This window comes from Ambystoma mexicanum, chromosome 1p (assembly GCF_040938575.1).
Source record: "Ambystoma mexicanum isolate Mex_15411 chromosome 1p, UKY_AmexF1_1, whole genome shotgun sequence".
Lineage (NCBI taxonomy): Eukaryota > Metazoa > Chordata > Amphibia > Caudata > Ambystomatidae > Ambystoma > Ambystoma mexicanum.
In genome coordinates, this window is record NC_090921.1 from 859,188,215 (window position 1) to 859,208,424 (window position 20,210).

Below are 20,210 nucleotides of genomic sequence, written 5' to 3' on the forward strand. Positions count from 1 at the left end.
CGAGAGGCCCTGCTTGTTGTAACCGTATGGGTAGGACTCAGTGTCTCAGATGTGTGCTAGTGTTTATTGAATGGTTGTAATATGAATGATCAAGCCTGAAGCTAATGATGGAAATTACATTGTTCAAGGCAATGGGCAATAACAAAGGCAATGGGAAGGGACATTAGAGGAAGTGATATCACATGATAATTCCTACAGCACACAGAACCATGTTGTGCATGTCCCGGTGTTCTTACCACACACATTTAAAAACTCATTGAACATCAGAGACTTAAAGGAGTTCACCTTTTCATCTCAAAACATACGAGGGGTTACCTTTTTTTGTGGGTGCTACTTGTGACACTTGAAACACCCCTTACCTCCAACCCACCACCTCCATATCTTCTCCAGCTCCACAGGGCCCTGCTCCAGGGCACTGAATGGAAATGGAGAGGGAGTAAGGGCAAGATACAGAGGAAGAAAAGTAGAGACGGAGGAGGTAACATGAACACTGATCAGACAGGAGAATGGAAAATGAAGGAGGGCACAAGGGTGAGGTTTAGATTGAGAGTGAGGGAAGGCAGGAGGTAAGGTAACTGAACAAAGCCACATGATGGCAGTTTAGTGCTTCAGCTCCCCACTGGATGCCTGTCCCATGGGACTAAAAAGCATTCATTTGTATCCATTCTTATTTAAGTAAACCAAGGGTGTCACAGAGTGAGTCACCCCTCCTAACTGTAGGCAAGGGGCGGCCCAATTATGTTAAAAATGGCCCCATGAACCCTAACAAATTATTAGCCAGGTGAGTGCTAAAACTGCCCTTTGTTATTCCACTATGCCTGACTGGCATCATGGCGGAATGAGGGCCTTTTAGTGAGCGCCAAGAAAGCTCTTTGTTATTTCACTGTGCCTGACTGCCAGCATCAATGATTTTGGTGTGTTTGTTGTGGCTGGTGTGAAGAGGTTGAGAAGATGTCACCAGGACATGGCAGGGCCTGTTCGCCCTTTGTCCATCATTCAAGTGCTAAATCTGCCTCTGCCGTTACTGCTTATCCACTTCAGTCCACTACTATGTATGCTGCTAGCTCTAGTACTACTGCTACCACTGTACTCTCATTGTTGTCCTTTTTCCCTTTTTATCCCTCGACTGTTTTCATGTACCACAAAAAAACTAGAACGTGGAAGGTGGTTTCATGTGTGCCGTGACTCCCCAGTGCCTCCTTGTTCCAGTTTCTCTACCGTTACTTCCTATGAGATCTCCCGAGCTCTTACTCGTCGCAGGCCCGCATAAATGGGAAGCAGTGGTGGGAGTGTTTGGATAACACCCTGTTTCACCATTATTTTGACGCTGCACTGGCCAGCGAGGTGGCCGTGTGCAGAGCGTCTCTGGGGTATTTAAGGGTCAGGGAAGGTTCGGGAAGCAGGCGACGGTTGGGGACTTTCGTTTGAGAAGTCCTGTCGCCTGCTTCCTGAGCATTCCCTGGTGGTTGGGCTTTTTGGGAGTGGGTTAAAGTGTGTTTAGGGTTCAATTTATGCATTTAGGTGCTGCTGAGTGGGTTTTTTCTGGATAGTACTTTGTATTTAGGGATATTATTTAATTCGCTGTCAATATTGGGCATAATGGTGGGCCGGGGTGCCAGCAAGAAGGGTTTAGTGGATGCAAAGGCTCTTATGGAAGCACTGGAGATTATTAGTAGGGCATCTAAAGCCCAATTGGAAGGGGCGGTGGGGGAGGTTATAGGGGAAGTAGAGGAAGATGTTGGTAGGCCGCAGCGCAGAGCAGCGGCAGATGGGGCTCTAGCAGCAGTGGTGACTTGCACATCTACGGCTGGCAGAGGGGAGGCATGGGAATCCAGGGGCAGAAAGTTGAGGAGGGAGATTGATAGGAGAGCTTCCAGGGGGGAATTGCATTTAGGTGAGGAACCTTTGAGGGTGGGGGTTAATAACGAGCAGGAAGAGATGGAGGATGTGAGTAGTATACAAGAAGGTGCAGAACAAGAGAGTCACGTTAGTGGGGGTGTTGCAACACAGGGGAGGGTACCTGGTCAGAGGGGCAAAGGTGGAAAATGTATGAAGAAGAGTGCAGGTGGGAGAAGGAGAGAGAGGTCCCCATCGATTATTGAGGTGAGAGAGGGGTGCGGAACGGCCACCATGGAAAGTAGGTTGGTTAGCGGAGGGCGCTGCGCAGCCCCCGTTGTTCGAGAGGAGGATTATGGAGAGGGTTTAGGAGCGGCCCCTCCTCAGGCAGCATGGGGTCAGTCTAGAGGGCGCAGCATGGCCCCTAGCAATAAAGATTACAGGGTGGAGGAGAGCACACCGCACCCAAGAGAAGAGGACCAAGAAGGGGTTTCTGCGGCCCCACCAAGAAAACATCAAAGGAGTGTCGGGGCGGACGCCCCAGGCTCACAAGGAGAGGATCCACATGACCTGAGCATGAGCTTGCATCAGCAATGGTATTGCGGGGCTGATAAAGTAGGGATTGAGGAATTTGTGGGGCAGTGGGAAGATGAAGGTTATAGGGCAATAAGGAGAGGAGGTAATGAGAGAAGGAGTTCTAGGTGGGTTAGGGAAAGACGGGAACAGGGGGTTTGGGGGGCAAGAGGACGGGGAAGAAATTGGTTGGGTGAGACTGCTGACATGTTTTGTCCCCGCAGTAGGAGCCCATTAAGAAAAGAGATGAGAAACATTGGAGTGGAGGCCAGACCGCAGGCAGGAGTTGGCGGAACGGAAAGAGGTGAGCGGGAAAGGGACTGGTCATCTGCATGGCAGAGAAGGGATATGAGAACGAGGGTAGAAAATGAAGGGACTGGTTTGCAAGAAGCAAGGAAGGAGATTGGTGTACAGGCTATTGGAGCCATGGGGAGTGACAAGGGAATTAGCTCGGTGGAGGTACAAACGGATAAAGTGGTTGAGCCATTGGCGCTTGAGGTACAGGTTTCAAAAGTAAATGAAGTTGAAGTGAAGAGCAAGGAGAAAAAGGTACCTTACATGGCTATCACAAAACCTTTGGGGCGTATTTAATGGCAGCGACTAAGGACAAGATTCAGGCAGGGGAATTTGTGGATATTTTTAAATTGCTTCATAGGGAAGTGAGAGCAAAGGAGGGTTCTAAGGAAGAGGAGAGAGAGTTGGCGTCGTGCTCACGAGTCCCGGTAACAATTGAAAACTGGACATCAGCGTTCATTATTTACGCTAGTGTATATTGTGAGAAATTTCCAGAGCGGTGTGTAGCTCTGTTAAAATATGTGGATGTGATCAGGAAGGTGTTTACAAGTTTCGGGGGCTTTTCGTGGGTGTGCTATGATGAAGAATTTAGAGCAAGAATGGTTGAAGACAGTCAGGCAGTTTGGGGGGAGATAGATATGGATTTATGGTTGCAATGGATGGCTCCAACGAGGCCTGCCCCGACGTTGCACAGAGCAAGTGGGCTGCCCGTGCCTTTCTCGCCCTTTCTTGGTCGCCCCGCCCAGGAGGGGGAGGGGAGGGGGGAGGAGGTAGAGGGCAGTCCTCAGCAGCGTGTTGGGCGTTTAACAAGGATGGCTGCACACAGAATTTCTGTAGGTTTAGGCATGAATGTAGCAAATGTGCAGGTAAACACTCTCTCACTCAGTGTTTCCAACAGGGAGACAGGTGTAGGGAGAGAGGAGCTGGCAGAGGGGTTGTGGGGAAAGGCTTTTACTACAATTAAATTGTATGTGTTCGAGAAGTGGTTGGAATTTTATCCGGACAGGGAAGGAGCGAGAATTTTGAGTGAAGGTTTTGGACATGGTTTCAGGCTCGGCTATCAGGGGCAAGGGTGCGTCGGTGGGTGAAAATTTAAAGTCAGCCAAAGAAAATGTTGAGGTGGTGAGACAAAAATTGGACAAGAAAATAGCGGCAGGAAGGATAGTAGGGCCATTTGTTGACTTACAGGGCGATTTAGTTGTATCCCCACTCGGAGTAGTGCCTAAGAAAGCCCCTGGGGAATTCAGATTGATACACCATTTGTCATGGCCCAAAGGCATGTCTGTCAATGATTTCATTGCCCCTGAAGAATGCGGGGTTGTATATGCAAGTGTGGATCAAGCTGTGGAATTGGGGAGAAAAGCTGGGTATGGGGCCTTCATGGCCAAGTGTGACATTATGGCGGCTTTCAGATTGTTGCCAGTGCACCCAGAGGATTTTTGGCTGTTGGGTTTGCAATTTGAAGACAGGATATACATTGACAAAGCGTTACCAATGGGGTGTGCAATTTCTTGCGCCTTGTTTGAGCGTTTCAGTTCCTTCCTGCAATGGGTTTTCTCATACAGTTCTGGTTCTAAGAGTGTTCTGCGTTACCTAGATGTATTTCTTTTTGTTAGCGGGGCGGAAGGTGAAGAAGAGTGTGAAGAGATGCTGAAGTTGTTTCAAGTTTTGATGGGAGAGCTGGGCGTGCCTTTAGCGGAAGACAAAACAGAGGGGCCGGCAGTTGTGTTGACATTTCTAGGGATTGAGCTGGATTCAGTGGCTATGACCTCACGCTTGCCGCACGACAAGGTGAGCAAACTAGTAGGATTGTTGGAGAAAGCGGTAGGTGCCAAGAAGTTGATGCTATTGGAAATGCAGAGTTTGGTGAGGCATTTGAATTTTGCATGCAAAGTGGTGGCACCAGAGCAGACTTTTTGCAGGAACATTGCAAGGTCGATGGCAGGAGCAAAGTGCCCACATCATCGGATAAGAGTGACAGGTGCAGTGAGGGAAGATTGTAGAATTTGACTTTGTTTTTTGGAGAATTTTAATGGAGTGTCCATGTGGTTGGAAGGAGAACCGGTTTCTTGGGAAGTGCACATTTTTTTCAGACGCAGCAGGCGCAGGAGGTTTTGGAGTGTTTTGGGAAGGAAAGTGGTTTGCAGAGAAGTGGCCATCGCTTTGGTTGGAGGAGGGAAGGAGCATTGCATTTCTGGAATGTTTTCCTTTGTTGGTGGCGTTGGAGTTGTGGGGGAAGGAGTTGCAAAACAAGAAGGTGAATTTCAACATAGACATTGAATGCGTGGTCCATGTAGTGAATCGACAGTCAGCAAGCGATCAGAGGGTGGTGAGACTAATGAGAGAGTTTGTTTTGCGTTGCATGGAATTGAATGTGATTTTCAAGGCAACACGTGTACCAGGCAAGGATAATGGCATCGCTGATGCGTTATCTCATTTTCAATGGCAGAGATTCTGTGAATTGGCTCCAGATGCAGAACGGAAGGGGCACAGGATTCCGGAGGGATAAACAGAGAGATGGTAACATTTTGTGCCTCTGTGGCGGTGCAGGTTTTAGACCACAAGGATATTGTTCATGAAGGATTTATGTTATTTAGAGAGGATGGTGGCCACTTATCTATGATTGGGAATACTTGCTATCTGTCGGAAGTGATATGGTTGGTGAGAGATATGTTAAAGAGTTGGAAGTAGGAAGGGTTGAGGGGGTGGGGCAGAAAGAACACCTCGGGGGAGGGTTTTTCTGGTGGCGGGGGAATGGCCCCTTTAGATGTGGGGGGAGGGAAGCACAATGGGGGAATGGCGCGGGAAAGGATGGGGTGGTGCTGTTTTGCACAAGCGGGCTACCCCGGGGGAGCAGGTATTGAACCTGAAGGGGCATGGTCCCAGGGGAAAAAGGGGACGCCTTGAGAAGTGGTGTGGAGACTTTGGTTTGACCCGCCCGCCCGCCCCCTTTTGTTCTTGGTTAAGGTATCAGGTTGTAGTTGTCTGGGGGGTGGGTTTCCATATCTTTATTTTGTGTTCTTTGGGATCAATTCTCTTTAAAAGGTTGTCTGGGGGTTTTTTGGTACCGTTTTCAGTCGGTATTTCTTTGGTAGTTTTATGTGACAGGTTGGGGCATTTGATTTGTGTGATGTATATTATGCGTTGCTGATGTGGCAGGTCAGACTGGCTGCAGGTCATTAGGAGAGGAGTTTGGTGTAGAGGGGAGTTTGTAGGGGTCCGGTAAATTGTTGTGGTGGTGGGGGCATGGCCCCTTTTGATGTGGGGGGAGGGAAGCACAATGGGGGAATGGCACGGGAAAGGATGGGGTGGTGCTGTTTTGCACAAGCGGGCTACCCCGGGGGAACAGGTATTGAACCTGAAGGGGCATGGCCCCAGGGGAAAAAGGGGACGCCTTGAGAAGTGGTAAGGAGACTGTTGGGACCAAGGGATGTTTAGGGAGGAAGTTGATTTATTTATTTATTTAATTATTTAATGGTTGGGAAAATGAAAATTGTATTTGTTGTTTGGTTGTTTAAATAGTTTGTTAATTTGTAAGGTCAGGGAGCCAGGTAAGCGTTTTATTTCTAAGCTTTGACCTGTCACATTAAAGCGACCTTTTCCACTCTAACGAGTCTGGGTTTTTGTGAAGTAAGTCAAAAAGGACGAGTTTGTAAAGTTCTTGAAAGGGACAATATCGTCAGATTCATCAAACCTCTTTTAGATGGGGTTGGCCTCATTCAATTTTTTAAGGAGAAAGCATGTAAATAAGACAAGTTATGCTTCGCAAGCACAACAGTAATAAGGCAGGATGCTTGGGAACATAGCAGTGAAGTATGCCTAGCTGAGTTTTGGTAATGATGTATTTGCAACAAATCCCACAATCTGAAAGTCCTCAGCTCAGAATTGAGCGTGGTTCTTCAAGCAACACCCCACTATTTGGGTTCATGTCTCTGTGTATTATTGTTAATTATTATTCAAAAAATAATACAGTGGACAGCCGTGGTGGGGGTAAAATATAATCACAAAAGGTATATGTAGTCCACGCTGTAAAGAGAATAATTCATTTTGCAATATATATTTATTTTCATAAAGGGAGTGTATCTAATCATGATATCACGTCTAGTATCCCAAACCTCTAAGAACACAGTCACGTAGGATTTCAAACTCGAGTAGTCATTTTGAAATCATCTTTTTTTTATTCAAACAAGTTCAGAATGTTGGTAAAAATACCAAGAAAAATGTAAATCACATATTTACAAAGAAGCATACAAAAGAAAGAGCAATTAGTAAAAACAAAAAAAAGACAATTAATCAGTGCAGTGTCATGTACATGTGGAGCAATTCCTGGACAAGGCACAATATTTGTGGTCATGGCTGTGCTTCCAGGTTAAGCAAAACAAGTGTTGGGAACATTAAGCAATGGGGAGACAGGAAAATCCTTTCGTTACGTATATTTCCACTAAGGTAGAATTAAGTAGGCAGACAAAATGAACTACAAGACAAATAAAGTCTTGCATGCAAAATATAAAGCCAACTTGTTTTTGTAAATAGGGTGGGGGATGTGACAATTTGTATGTACACTGAAGTAGACAATCAGACATGGTTTACAAAGCATTTTCCAATGGGGATAGGAGGTATTTTGGGGAATAAACAGTTATTCGACGGGTAGGCCTCATTTTACCCATTTCCCCCTCTCCAAAGCTATGTTTTTACTGCGTTATGTGTCTATAAATCAACCACATTGATCTTGCTACATTTTTGGTTGTGCTCACTGTGTAGACAACAAACTATTGGCAGTGCGATTGGGCCATGCATAAAAGTGAAAGAAAGGCTGTTTGTTCTAAGAATCTTTGACCGTAGGAAATATTAATTAATGTCTAACACCGATTTGTGCACATTCCAGATAGCAATAAGAGGATGTAGGACCAGCAGAGTAATACAGCAAACCAAACACTATGTGGAGGTTATAGTAATCACAAATGCTATACCAAGGTAGGGAACGGTAAAACCCACAAAGTGAATGAATTAAGCCTCGATGAATACTATGTTAAATGGCAAAAGTGCGATGAAACTTGTCATCAATGTTTATACTATCACTCATTTAATGTATCTAGAGTTTGATTCACTATGATGTTATACACTACCCAACCCATTCTACACCGCACGACAACCCACCTCCACTTCACTTCCTAGCAGCCCTTTCAGGTATTGGCCCTGATTTTGGGAATTTGGTTAAATGTAGCTTTGCTTCGAGTACTGCATTGCTCACTCACACATCCAACTGGGCCAGAGACCCAGCCACTCCTCCCACTTCCCGCCCTCGCTGCCTCTGATTGGTACTCTAGGTCAGAAGAACACAAAAATGACTCGGCAAAGGCAGGCAAGACTCCCATTCTTCACCGCAGGGTGACCCACATCCACCTCAGGGCCTAGCAGCCCTATTCAGGTATTGGCCCTGCTTTTGGGCATTTTGATTTAATTTAACTGCACTCGAAGTGCTGCAGTGCTTCCAACTGGGCCCAAAACCAAGCCAATCCGCCCCCCGCCGACTGCACACCTCCTCTGCTTCTGATTGGTGGTCTAGGTCACGAGACCCGGAACACCAAAAAGACTCAGCAAAGACTCCCATGCTTCACTGCACAGCAACCCACATTCATCTCAGGGCCTAATAGCCCTATTCAGGTACTGACCCTGCTTTTGGGCATTTTGATTAAATTTAGCTGTGCTCCGAGTGCTGCAGTGCTCATTCATGCTTCCAATTGGGCCCGAGACCTTGCCACTCCTCCCCACTCCCACTGCCAACCTCTGCTGTCTTTGATTTGTGCTGAGACCCAAAACTATCACAAAGGGTATATATAGTCCACAATATTTATTTTTTTAAATAAAATGTGTGATATCACGTTTGGTATCCAAAAACACAGTGAACACAGTCATGTAAAATTTCAAACTGGGGTAGTAGTTTTGAAAGTTGTGTTTTTTATTCAAACAGGTTCAAAAACTATTGGTGAACATACTCAAAAAGCTATAAAGTGAAATAACTCATCAAAGCATTCAAAAGGAAAATACAATTAGTGCAGTAGATAAAGAAGAAAAATAAATCCCCATTTTCGGTAGACAAAGTAGAAAAATGACAAAAGTGCAGTTCATTCATGGGACAAAAACAGTAAATGCAAACGGTAGAAATAGAAAGCAAATCTTTATTTCTGTCATCACTTTTTTGGATCCATAGAGGCGTGACTAATTACATCAAAATTAGTGTAATCCCTCTATTGTACATGGTACCTAAATATCCATGTGCGGGTCTGCCTACGTGTATGTAAACATCCTAACTTCACAGAGGTGCCCCTTCATGTGGTTTGGGCACATTTACACGTTTTGGCGTGGCGCCAACTTCTTGACAATCAATATACCCTTCTTCAGGGCAGTATGAAAAACACCAAATGGAGAAGCAGACAAAAAACTGAGTGAGGAAATGTGAGTGTGTTCAGGTTTAGGATACTTAAAATTGTTCACATCTGCCAAACGTATAGCAACTCCCTGAGTTCGGACTTACCCTTGAATTTGAAAAAAAGGGGGGAAATTGCAAAGTAAGATTCTTCAGAACAGAGGGTGCAATGTAATGGGATTCCAGCCTGTTGGGCGACTCTGAGGTTTCTGTAAGATGACCAAAATAGAAAGGGTTCTAGAGTGGATATTTGTTCTTGGTCCTGGGTACCCACTAGTTAGGTGGAGCATTACTAGTTGAACTACTAGTGTTTCCTTAGCATGGCATTTGCTAAATGCTGCAAGAAAGTTAAGAATTCTGGGATAGCGTTGTAGTGGTTAGGGTAGGTACCTGGTCCATGTGGTCAAAGTCCATGTTTTTCTTGATGTTGTGCCTGGAAAAACATGTTGCTGATTAGCAGGATACATTGAGTGAGAACCTGTACGGGGACAGAATGGGTCAGCATGAATAATGGCAGCATATATTGCATACTTGATGTGGAGTGTTTGACCAAACTGTACGTGGAAAAAAGAATAGAAAAAGACAGGCATACCTTAGTGTCGGATTGCGTGTCATATAATTGTTTGCTTGTTTTGGAAAAAGGGCCTTGTGACACCTTTCGAGCACTTGATTATTGAATCCAGTTATGGTGCTGTAAACAAGAGGGAGAGGAGAGGTGGGTTTCCAGAGGCCTTGGATGCCTAGCTTCCGCAAGGAAGGGTCCCTATTATGTTTGGATGGCGCTTACCCACCTTTGATTCTGCGGTGTGCCTGGTGTTCTCGCGTATGCTCTTCGGCTCTGACACTGGCGGTTTAGCATCTCTTGCCATACTAATACTATACTTGTCGCAAGTAAATGGACGTCCCATGCTGATTGGTTGCATAGGCGTCTGCGTCGCCGTTTGAGACCCAGAACACCTTACTTGAACTGTCCTCCCAGGGCATCCTGCCTGGGCAGCCGGCTAAGGGCTCAGCCATAGGGCAGCTTCTGAGGCACCTTACTCCCCTGTTTGCCTGTTCGCCCTTGTTCCCAAGCCTGCCAAGCATCACCACCTGTCTGCAGCTAAAATCAAGTAGGAGACTACATCAATTTTCCACAGGGTTTTTGGGTCTAATTACTAGTGAAGACGGTCAAGAAATAAGGTGCCGGTAACAACATTAGCGGCACTATTTCCAGACTGGCTCACTCCGAGTCTGCTGGTAGGTGCTGTGAACTACCCACAGGTGTGACCTGCTGGTAGTTCAGGTCCCTACCAGCAGAAAAATCACTGAAGCACCAGTACCATTAACAATAGTGCTGGTGCTTCAGTTTTTCCATTCCTGTGGAGTCCCACGGGAATGGAAACTTACCATTCCACCGCCATCCGTAATATCATACTATTATGGGGGTATTGGGTGGCAGATACGGTAAGCCGAGGTTGCTGGTAGGCCACTGCTACTACAGCTGGCCTACCGCCAACCTTGTAATGAGGGCCATTGTGTTGGGCTTTGTATTCTTGAATTTTGCTGCTGTTTTATGCCATCACTCGACTTTGTTTCCAGAGGGATATTGTGTTGGGGTTGCAATCTTGAATTTCTCTGCTGTTTTGAGCCACCAACCTGAATTTACTTCCACAGGAATGCTGTGTTGCTGTTATTATTCTTGAACTTTCCTGCTGTATTGTGCAACCTCTTTTCATTTTTCCACAGGGATATTATGTTGGGGTTTGCATTTTTGAATTTTGCTGCTGTTTTGTGCCACCACTCTGCATTTTTTTCTACAGGAATTATATGTTGGGGTTTGCATTTCTTAATTTCGCTGCTGTTTTGTGCCATCACCCTGCATTTTTTCCACAGGCATATTTTGCTCGGATTTGCATTCTTGAATTTCACGCCACCACTCTGCATTGTTCCTCAGGGAATTAGGCGTCGGTCTTGCACCCCATACTCCTGCCCTATTCCACCTCACTGCATTTTATCTACATAATACTTCCTATAAGAGACCTATTTGCACTCCCATTCTTGTAAGTGCTGGTCTGACATATGACTGCAGTGGTTGTACTACTCCAGTATTCTTAACTTTCCCTCCGATAGGGCTCAAGTTGCAGGTCCTCTGTCATGTCTAGCAGCTGCAAAGTTAGAGGTGCACTGCGGCACACCAGAGACCCATCTGCTCCCACATGTGGATCCACCCTTATATGCTGCTTTATCCCTCACCCGTGGCCCCTCAAGAAAACCCAACCCACCCCCCAGCCTTCCAAGTCCCCCTCCTGCTTCAATCACTCATGCCTCTCACCTGACATACCCATGCCACCATCCCTTTTCCCTTCCCTCAACCAGACACCTCCCACTCCGGGCCTCCCTACCACCACCTTCTCACGCAATTCTTCTTCTCATCCACGACACCCTGACCCATGCTTTGCATCCCTTAACTCTGTCCCTGCAATCCTATCCAAAATCCTCCCACTCAGCTGCCCCGCCAACCCTCACAAACATGCCCGCCAGAATCTCCTAGAAAATAGACATCACCCCACCCAGAGGCACACTATACTACACACCTCATCCTATCTCTCATAAAGACCCATGGCATCCCCCGCACATACACCCTCATGGCCTCCACCAAGCCACCCAACCCAGTGAAATCTCTCTTCAACCTTCTAAATAACACACCTAGCACTTCGACAAAATACCTCTCGCCTTGCTCCAATGAAGTCAGCCCCCAGACTCCACCGCCAATCCTAGTAGACTGTTCTCACCTGACCTCTCCTGCACGAAAGGAACAGAGTCTGAATACCCCAACCACAGCCCTGCATACCCTCCCATACCCCCTCTCACCTCAGTACCCACATCCCCATTCACCTCTGAACAAGGTCTCCACTTCCCACTCACAATTATTAACCACTCACACACACACCAACAGCACACTCAACCAACAACACCACTCCCCTAAACAGAGTCCTAAGCCCCCCCTCTAGAAACATTGCACCTTCTAATAAATCTCGGTAACGGTACCCTTGCGCCTCCGCAGACCCTACTGCACAACACACACCAGTCATCCAGGGGACCTCCCCCAGCACCCTCCCTTTCACAGCAATCATCACAGCACAAGCCTTCTTCCACCTCTACTTCCATACCACCCACTCCCCTCTTACCTGATAGAATCTACCAACCCCTCCCAAGTCCCCCCCAGAATCTTCATCCCTTTCCATCAAACACTCATCTAAGCAAAGTACTAATGTGCATTCCGATCAATGCCAGATACCTTGCCAAAAAACACAACACTTGCAACCTAATTTAAACTGAAGGCCCTGATATCCTCTTCATCAACAAAACCTGGTACTTCCAAGACCACACTTGGACTTTCCTCCAGGTTACCATCTCGTTGTGCATAACAGAACCAGCTGGGCAGGTGGAATTGCTATTCTTTACACATCGTACATTTCACACACTGAGGAACAAGGCTGTACTCAGACTGCAAATCCTTCCTATTAAAGTTTCCCTTTACCACCACACACACTCACATCTTCCTGCCCATATATAGACACCCGGGCTGAAACAGATACTTTGCAGCAAATCGTAGCGACTCTTTAGCAGCCATCTTGGTCTCTCACCCATCCCTAACAATGCTAGGGGATTTCAATATCTGAATCAATGTCCCACATAACCAACCCCATGTCACTATCCCTTCTGGACAACCTGGAAACTCTACATCTGACACAACTAGTATCAGGACCTAACCACTCTGCAGGCCAATACCCATACAATACCGCAATCTTCACCTCACCGGAACTGATCACTGCTGTTCTGCCTCACCTACTAGTCTGGACAGACCATTCAGCCATTTACTTCACTCTCTCTGCCACATACCCTCATTCCTTCCTGACAGCCCCAGGGCAAACCACCAACTCCCCTCTATGGAAGAAAGTCATAGTAACTCCAGACCTGGCAGATTCTCTACTTGCTTCCCTGTCCACTATACCACCCTAGTCGGGTCAGCTCTCCATCCGCTTCTTTTACCTATGGCTCTCAGAAGCCCTTAGCCCATTCACCTTTATCAGACCCTTCTCTAAAAGACAGGGCCTCTCCCCAGATCATTCACCTCAGCTCTCAAATCTCTCATATCCCAGAACCACATCATAGAACATAGATGGCGGACTGACCTTTCACCACAGAATAGAGTAGCTTGCGCCCAGCAGCTCAAAAGCTACAGGTCAGAAATACGCTAGGCCAAATAATAATATTCCTGGAATATAATCTCCATTGCCCCAAACACCTTTAGGGAACACCACAAGATCATCTCAAAATGTAAAGCCCCAGTATGCACCGCCTGCTTCCCCTCCAACAACCAGTCACTGTGTGACTCTATCTCAGACCACTTCCACAACATATCCCTGGAAAGAAACCTCACCATTGTCACTAAACTAGCATCTCTCACACCCCACTCCCCAGCATCCATGACCAGGTTCTCAGATGTGGCCTCCATCTTCACTCTCTCCTATCTCTCAACCTGAATTGCGATAGCTAATAGCTAACAGATGCCTTTCAGGATCCCCTGGAGGTCCGTGACCTCCTACACTTCTAAAATAAATCCTATCTTCAACCTGTGCTGGCAATGTTGCAAGATCCATTATTAACTCATCTCTCACTTCAGGCACTTTCCCAGCAGAATTCAAGATCTCATATATCAAAACCTTGCTCAAAACATCCACCTTCGACCCAATTATACTGAACAACTGCAGACTTCTCTCAAACAACCGGTTCATAGCTAAGCTAACTGACCTTACAGCCTACATGCTATGCCTTTTCACAGAAACCAACCTCCTCCTCGACCCTCCCAATCTTGCTTCAAACCCGTATGAGGAACTGAATCCATCTGGGATGACTTCAAAAGAGCGTCAGATTCGGAAGGTTGTGCTGCACTAATTCTTGTCAACCTCTCAGCAGTCTTCAACACCATTCACCACCATACCCTCATGGACAGACTCCACTCTCTCAGCATTAGGCATGCAGCACTGAGGTGGATGTCCTTCCTCTGCAACAGATCCCAAATAATACACATGATTTCTCTCTCATCAACTCCCTGCCCTGTTACACATAGAGTGCCACAGGGTGCCTCTCTCCTCTCTGCTCTTTAACCTCTACCTGAGATCCCCCCAAAATCTCATTCACTCACACGGTATGTCTTGCTACAAATATGCAGAATACACCCAATTCATCTTCAAGATCCCAAATGAACCTTCCACAACCTCCCGGCCCTCACATTTTGCCTCACAGATATTAACCACTGGATGACTGCTAATCACATCATTCTCAACCCCACGAAAACTGAAATCATGATCTGCGGAAAGACTGCCCTCTTCCCCAAATCCACCCCTTATCCATACTCACTAGGCCCACCCCCCTCCACTAGCAACAGATGAAAAACACTTGGATTTAATATGGACTCAGACCTGACACTATAACATTACATCATGTAGAAGAGCAGGTGGATGTGTTTTCCCTGGCTCCTGCCCCCTCACTGCCGTCATACTGCAACAGCAAGAGAAGGACTATATGTGGGATCCCATGTGTTGTCCCTCTACCGCATCGAGTGCATGAGTGACGATAGGACACTTAGACAACCATACCGAATGTACCCTTGCACTGAAAATGTAGAAGGATGTCAGCACACGCCAATCGATATCATGTAGCGCTGAGTAAAATGTAGCACGGGCAGAGTGATGTCGTGAAGGAGATACTCAAGGATATACCGAAACAATAAGAAAATACTTAAGAGTAACGATTTGACTGAAAGTGACAATTCAAACATGTACAAAATGATAAAGTAATCATATACAAAGGAGATAAAGTAACTTTCTGACCAATACAGACTTTTTTATCTGCTTTCAAGCCATTGAGCCACGTGATTGACCTAGCATCTGCCTGTGAGCCATCTGATCACCACTGAAGAAATGCATCATATTATTGGACCTTTTCAAGTCAACTGATTTAAGTGGGGACACTGACTCAACAATAGCCTGCCTGTTTTTCACCTGATTCGAGGCAATCACCGCTACACGACCACACCACTTCATTGGACAATCTCAAGATGACTAAGCTGTCTTAACACCCATGATCCATTAGGAACGACTGACTCGAAATGTCTTGATGCCCCCTCGACCCATTGTAAAGTGACAAGAAGCTTGTTTCAATGCTTTTGAACCCCAGGAACAAACATATAAGGCAACTCAAGGATGTCCAACACCCTTGCTTGATTAACATGGCCCTGTTGACTAGAAAGATCCCACTATTTTACTTTTGAAAGACATCTTCAGAAAACATGACTTTGCTGATCAAATGAGTGCTTGTGCTCCCATGTCTTTAGACCCCGAGTGCCCCCTGTGCACGCAATGTATGTATATTCTATTTCTTCTCTTACAGGGGTGGTCATAGAATTTTTCATTGGTGCATTTGTATTTTTATTGCAATGACAAAGTATCCTATTTTTATAGAACATTGGTTGGGCATTTATTTATTTTGATAATCTAGTACTATTGCTGTTTTAGAGATGTTTGTGCTAGAACACATCACGCCCGAAGACAGCCTGCCCTTAGCCCACATTACCACAAGAGGTAACGGTGGTCTAACTTTCGTGCTGCACGTTTCACCTTTATGATTGGGATCACTGCTGGTTTAAAAGTTGTGTGGGCTAATTGTTTTACTCATTGCTGTATTCATGTAGAGCTGTAGCCATTTTTTCACACTGTGCTTCATTTGTTAGCTCTTTTGCAGATCGTTTAACTCTCCTTAGGTACAAGAGTATCCATCTTACTCACAACCACTCTTCATCCTCTGTCAGCATGCTTATCTTCAACTCAATCCAGAGTGGGAACTCTGTTTAGGGTAAGAGATTGTGCAGCCAGCCTTTGTGTGGCACTTTGAGGAATCCACACTCAACATTTTATCTTTCTTTCTATTCATTTCATTGAGATTCCAGTGGAGACCTCTCTTAGAGTTTCAGCATCACTCTTTAAAGCAATGTTGTGGAGTTTCCTGAATAGCAGTTGAATGGGACTCATCGGGGCTAATTCGATTTTGGTCTGAGTCTGTGTAAGCAGGGTTTGAGGCTTGTCGGAGACATTGTGAGTGACTTCTCAGAATCTGGCCCCTGCTTATGGCCCGGTGGACACCAAACAAATGATGTGTGTTGCCCAACGCGATTTGCCTGATGGGAAAATGTCCCAACAGGCCCATGTTGCACAACACATTTACAATTTGCAGTGAGATGTGAGGGCTTTGAGCTTTTTGCAGAAGCAAAAGTGCATATCTCCCTTAACTCTTGGCTCTTTGCTTATGGTAAGGAGGGAAGGAGTGAATGAGATAAAGCGAAGCAAAGAGAAAGAGAGTTAGGGCCTGATTCATCTAATGTTTTGCACGGTTCAACATGAATTTGCACTGCTGAAAAGTGACTTTGCACGTTGGACACAAACCGTGATTCATGGAACTTTACAGGCACAAACCCTGATTCATGCAACTGTGCAAATTGTATTTTTGCAGTGCAAAGCCAGTGCAAAGTCATTTTGTAAGAAAGGGAAATGGGAGCTGTCTGCAGGGCCATTGTTACGAGTGCAGTGTGGAGACCTGGTTGTTCTGCCTTGTAACGCCTTTTTCTTGCATGACTGACGTTTAGTGCTTTCTTAACACTCATTGATATATCATGACATGCTATGATGTGCCATATTTGGCTTCAAGATTCTCTACACACTCTCTAACCTGCCAAATGTGCTACACACTTACTGCTCTCTGCACTAACACATTCAAATGTCATGGTTTAGAAACACGCTAGACATGGGATTAGCTCCCGTAGCACCCCTCCCATCTTACAAGCTTCTCTCTGCAAAACTCCAAACATCACACAAAAGTACCAGAACATTCCATTTAATATACAGGCCTCCTGGGCCCATAGGCTCATTCGAGGAAGACATTATGACCTTACTTGCCGACAATACCACAACAACCTCACAAACTCTAATCCTAGGAGATTTCAATCTAGGTTACAACGAGCCTTATGATCTCCAAGTCATCTCCCTAGCCAATGTCCTGACTGAACACAGACTTAAAGAAAAAAACACCCAACCTACTCACAAGAAAGGCAGGACCCTCTACTGGATAACAGTCCTCAATTGTAATATTACTATGAATGCGACTGTACCCCAGTCCTGGACTGACCATCACCTTCTCCCATTTGAGTTTGGTATCAATATTCTACCAAACAAACCGTGCCCTTTGGCACCACTGCTTCCAACCAAAAACAAGTGTAACATTACTGCTGAGGCTACCCTACCTTTGGTAATCCTGGTACTAAGGGCATTACCTACCACCAATGACCCCAATTAATTGGTGGACGCCTATAATGCATCTTTGGCCAAAGCTATAGATATAGTCGCACCACTTAAATTGCACAAAGGGAAACCAAGAGAACACATGAATACTTGGTTCACCCCTGAATTAAAGTCGCTACGATCAGAAAAGAGGAAACTTGAAACACTCTGGACAAACACCCCATCTTCTGAAAATAAAACCAATCTTGTCATTATCACCATCAAATATAAAAATGAGATCATGCGCACCAAGCGGGATACCTTCAACAACAGAATTAACAAAGCAGGCTCCAGCACCAAAGAACGTTTCAATATTTTGAGAGAGCTGGAGAACCCCAATCCACCCACGGATATCTGTCAAAAAGACAAACCTTGGTGCACAAGCATCCAAAATGCACTCACTAACAAAATCGCCCACCTTCAGTCTAAAATAGAAAACAAAAAGCAGCAACTTACTGATTCTGCCATAACCTCACCACTTTCGGTCACTTCCCCCACTGCCCGCATCAGCCCACTGGTTTCAAATTCTCCGATGCTTCAGTTGCTGAAGTACAAAGAATAATAACCTTGTTGAAACCTTCCAACTGCCAGAGCTACAGCTGCCCGGCACAGCTCACTAAAGACGCGGCCAGAGATTTGGCCCATTTATTACCAAACGTATCAACTCATCATTTTCCAACAGCATTGTACCAAATAACTTGAAGGAATCGTGGACATTACCCTTACTCAAAAAAAAAAAACATTAGACTGCACAATCCCCACTAACTACAGACCCATCACCATGGTCCCCTTCCTCTTAAAAATTATTGATACAGTTGCATACCTGCAAATCCAAGACTATTTAGAGACCAATAAACTCCTGGGAACACAACAATCTGGATTCAGACCTCAACATGGGACAGAAACTGCCCTTGTTCACGTCAAAAGTCAGACTGATGAACTAAAAGATAGAGGTAACTTGGCCATCTTTCTCCTCTTGGACCTGTCGGCGGCATTTGACCTTGTCGACCACAAGATACTATGTGATCACCTCGCCACAGCAGCGCACTTCTCTAAGTCTGCCATCACCTGGATTCAATCCTTTCTCAATAATAGGACCATGCAGATCTTCTCGCTGTTATGCTCACCTGGTCTCTGCGGAGGCGTTGGGGCACGGTTGCAGCCCTCCAGGGGGTGAGGTCGCGCAATTCCGACTTCGCCCTCTGCGCTTATGTGGTGACTTGTGGTAATAGGTGATGCTGCTCGGGACTGCTTCTGCATGGAGAATAGGGGGTGTTAGTATGCCAGCTTGTCCGCCTGATCCCCTTCCAGACTCCCTCTCCCAAACCGCGGTACCTGTGGGATGCGCTGTCCCTGGAAAGCTCACCTGTTGATTAGTTTTGGTGAGCCCTCCATCCTGCTGCTTCTGGCAGGCGCGCTTGTATGATCTGGACCGAGTTCCGTCACTGGTCCCTTGCATGTGGTAGTCCAGTCCTGCTGCGACTAAGCCACTATACTTTAGGTAAGTGTTCCTGTTTGCCTTTTTCTTTCCTCGTCTGTTTTTTGTTGTATTGTAAAGTTTGTTGTCTTGTATTGCTGTCCGTTCTACTTTTGATGTTTGCTCTTTTGCTTTCTTCCCTTGCAGGTGATGTTGCCAGCCCGGCAGAAGCTGCGGAGCTCGAGGCGGCAGCCGGAGGGAATGAGGAACGAAGCTGCAGTGGTACAGTAGCTGGTAAATTGTTAACTATGGGGTGCATGGGGTTCAAATGCGGCGCAGCCCTAGGACGGATGTTCTAACCTTGTCTTTCTTCTTCTTCACAGGGTCTGAGTTCGTGGATGCAGAGCGCGGTGCTGCAGCATCGGGATCAAGATCACTGGATGTCAGGAGATGAGTCTGCAGATGAAGCGATGAAGCACTGGTTTCCTGGAGGTGAGTATGCAGGATAACACCTGGTTTCAAAGGTAAATAAACTGGTCAAAGCGGCGGTGAGCGTCACGTTGCACACGAGTGCACAGTAACGCGAAGCACCGGCCTTAAGGATGGAGCAGCTTATATAGCTGAGCTTCTGAAGCCACGCCTACTAGGTTCAGACTGCCTGCCACACCCGATGAGTCACCACATGAAGACCAGGCATAGTGAGTCACACCCGATGAGTCAGCACATGAGGATGTTCTCTGGAATAAAGGCTTTCAGCTCCTGGAAAGTTCTTGTAAAATAAAAGAATTCCTGCACTAAAATAATGTAAAAGCACTCCTGCACTGAAATAAAGTGTTCCTACTCACATCTCTATATGAGCCTGGCACCACAGGGCCCCTGTGTTTATGGGTTCCCAAATGGATTAAGTGAATCAAGTGACCCATTGCCCCCGTCAGTGGTGTGGTTTTTGTGTTCTCGGGCCTGTGGCCATGATACTCACCTACTGCAGCTGCCAACCCCATACCTATTACTGCAGGCATACCACAAGGATTGTGCGTTTCACCTACTTTGCATAATATTTTTATAAAGCCCTTGTTTGATAAACTGGACCATCTGGGTGCCACCTACACCAATTATGCAGATGACACCCAGATACTACTAAATATGACAGGCAACTACGCCATAGACATACATAGTGTGAACAAAATGTACACTGTCATTCAGGCATGGATGGCCATTCATGGCTCTGTCTGAATGACGACAAAATGGAACTCCTCCTAGTCAGGTTACCTATCAACTTAAACAA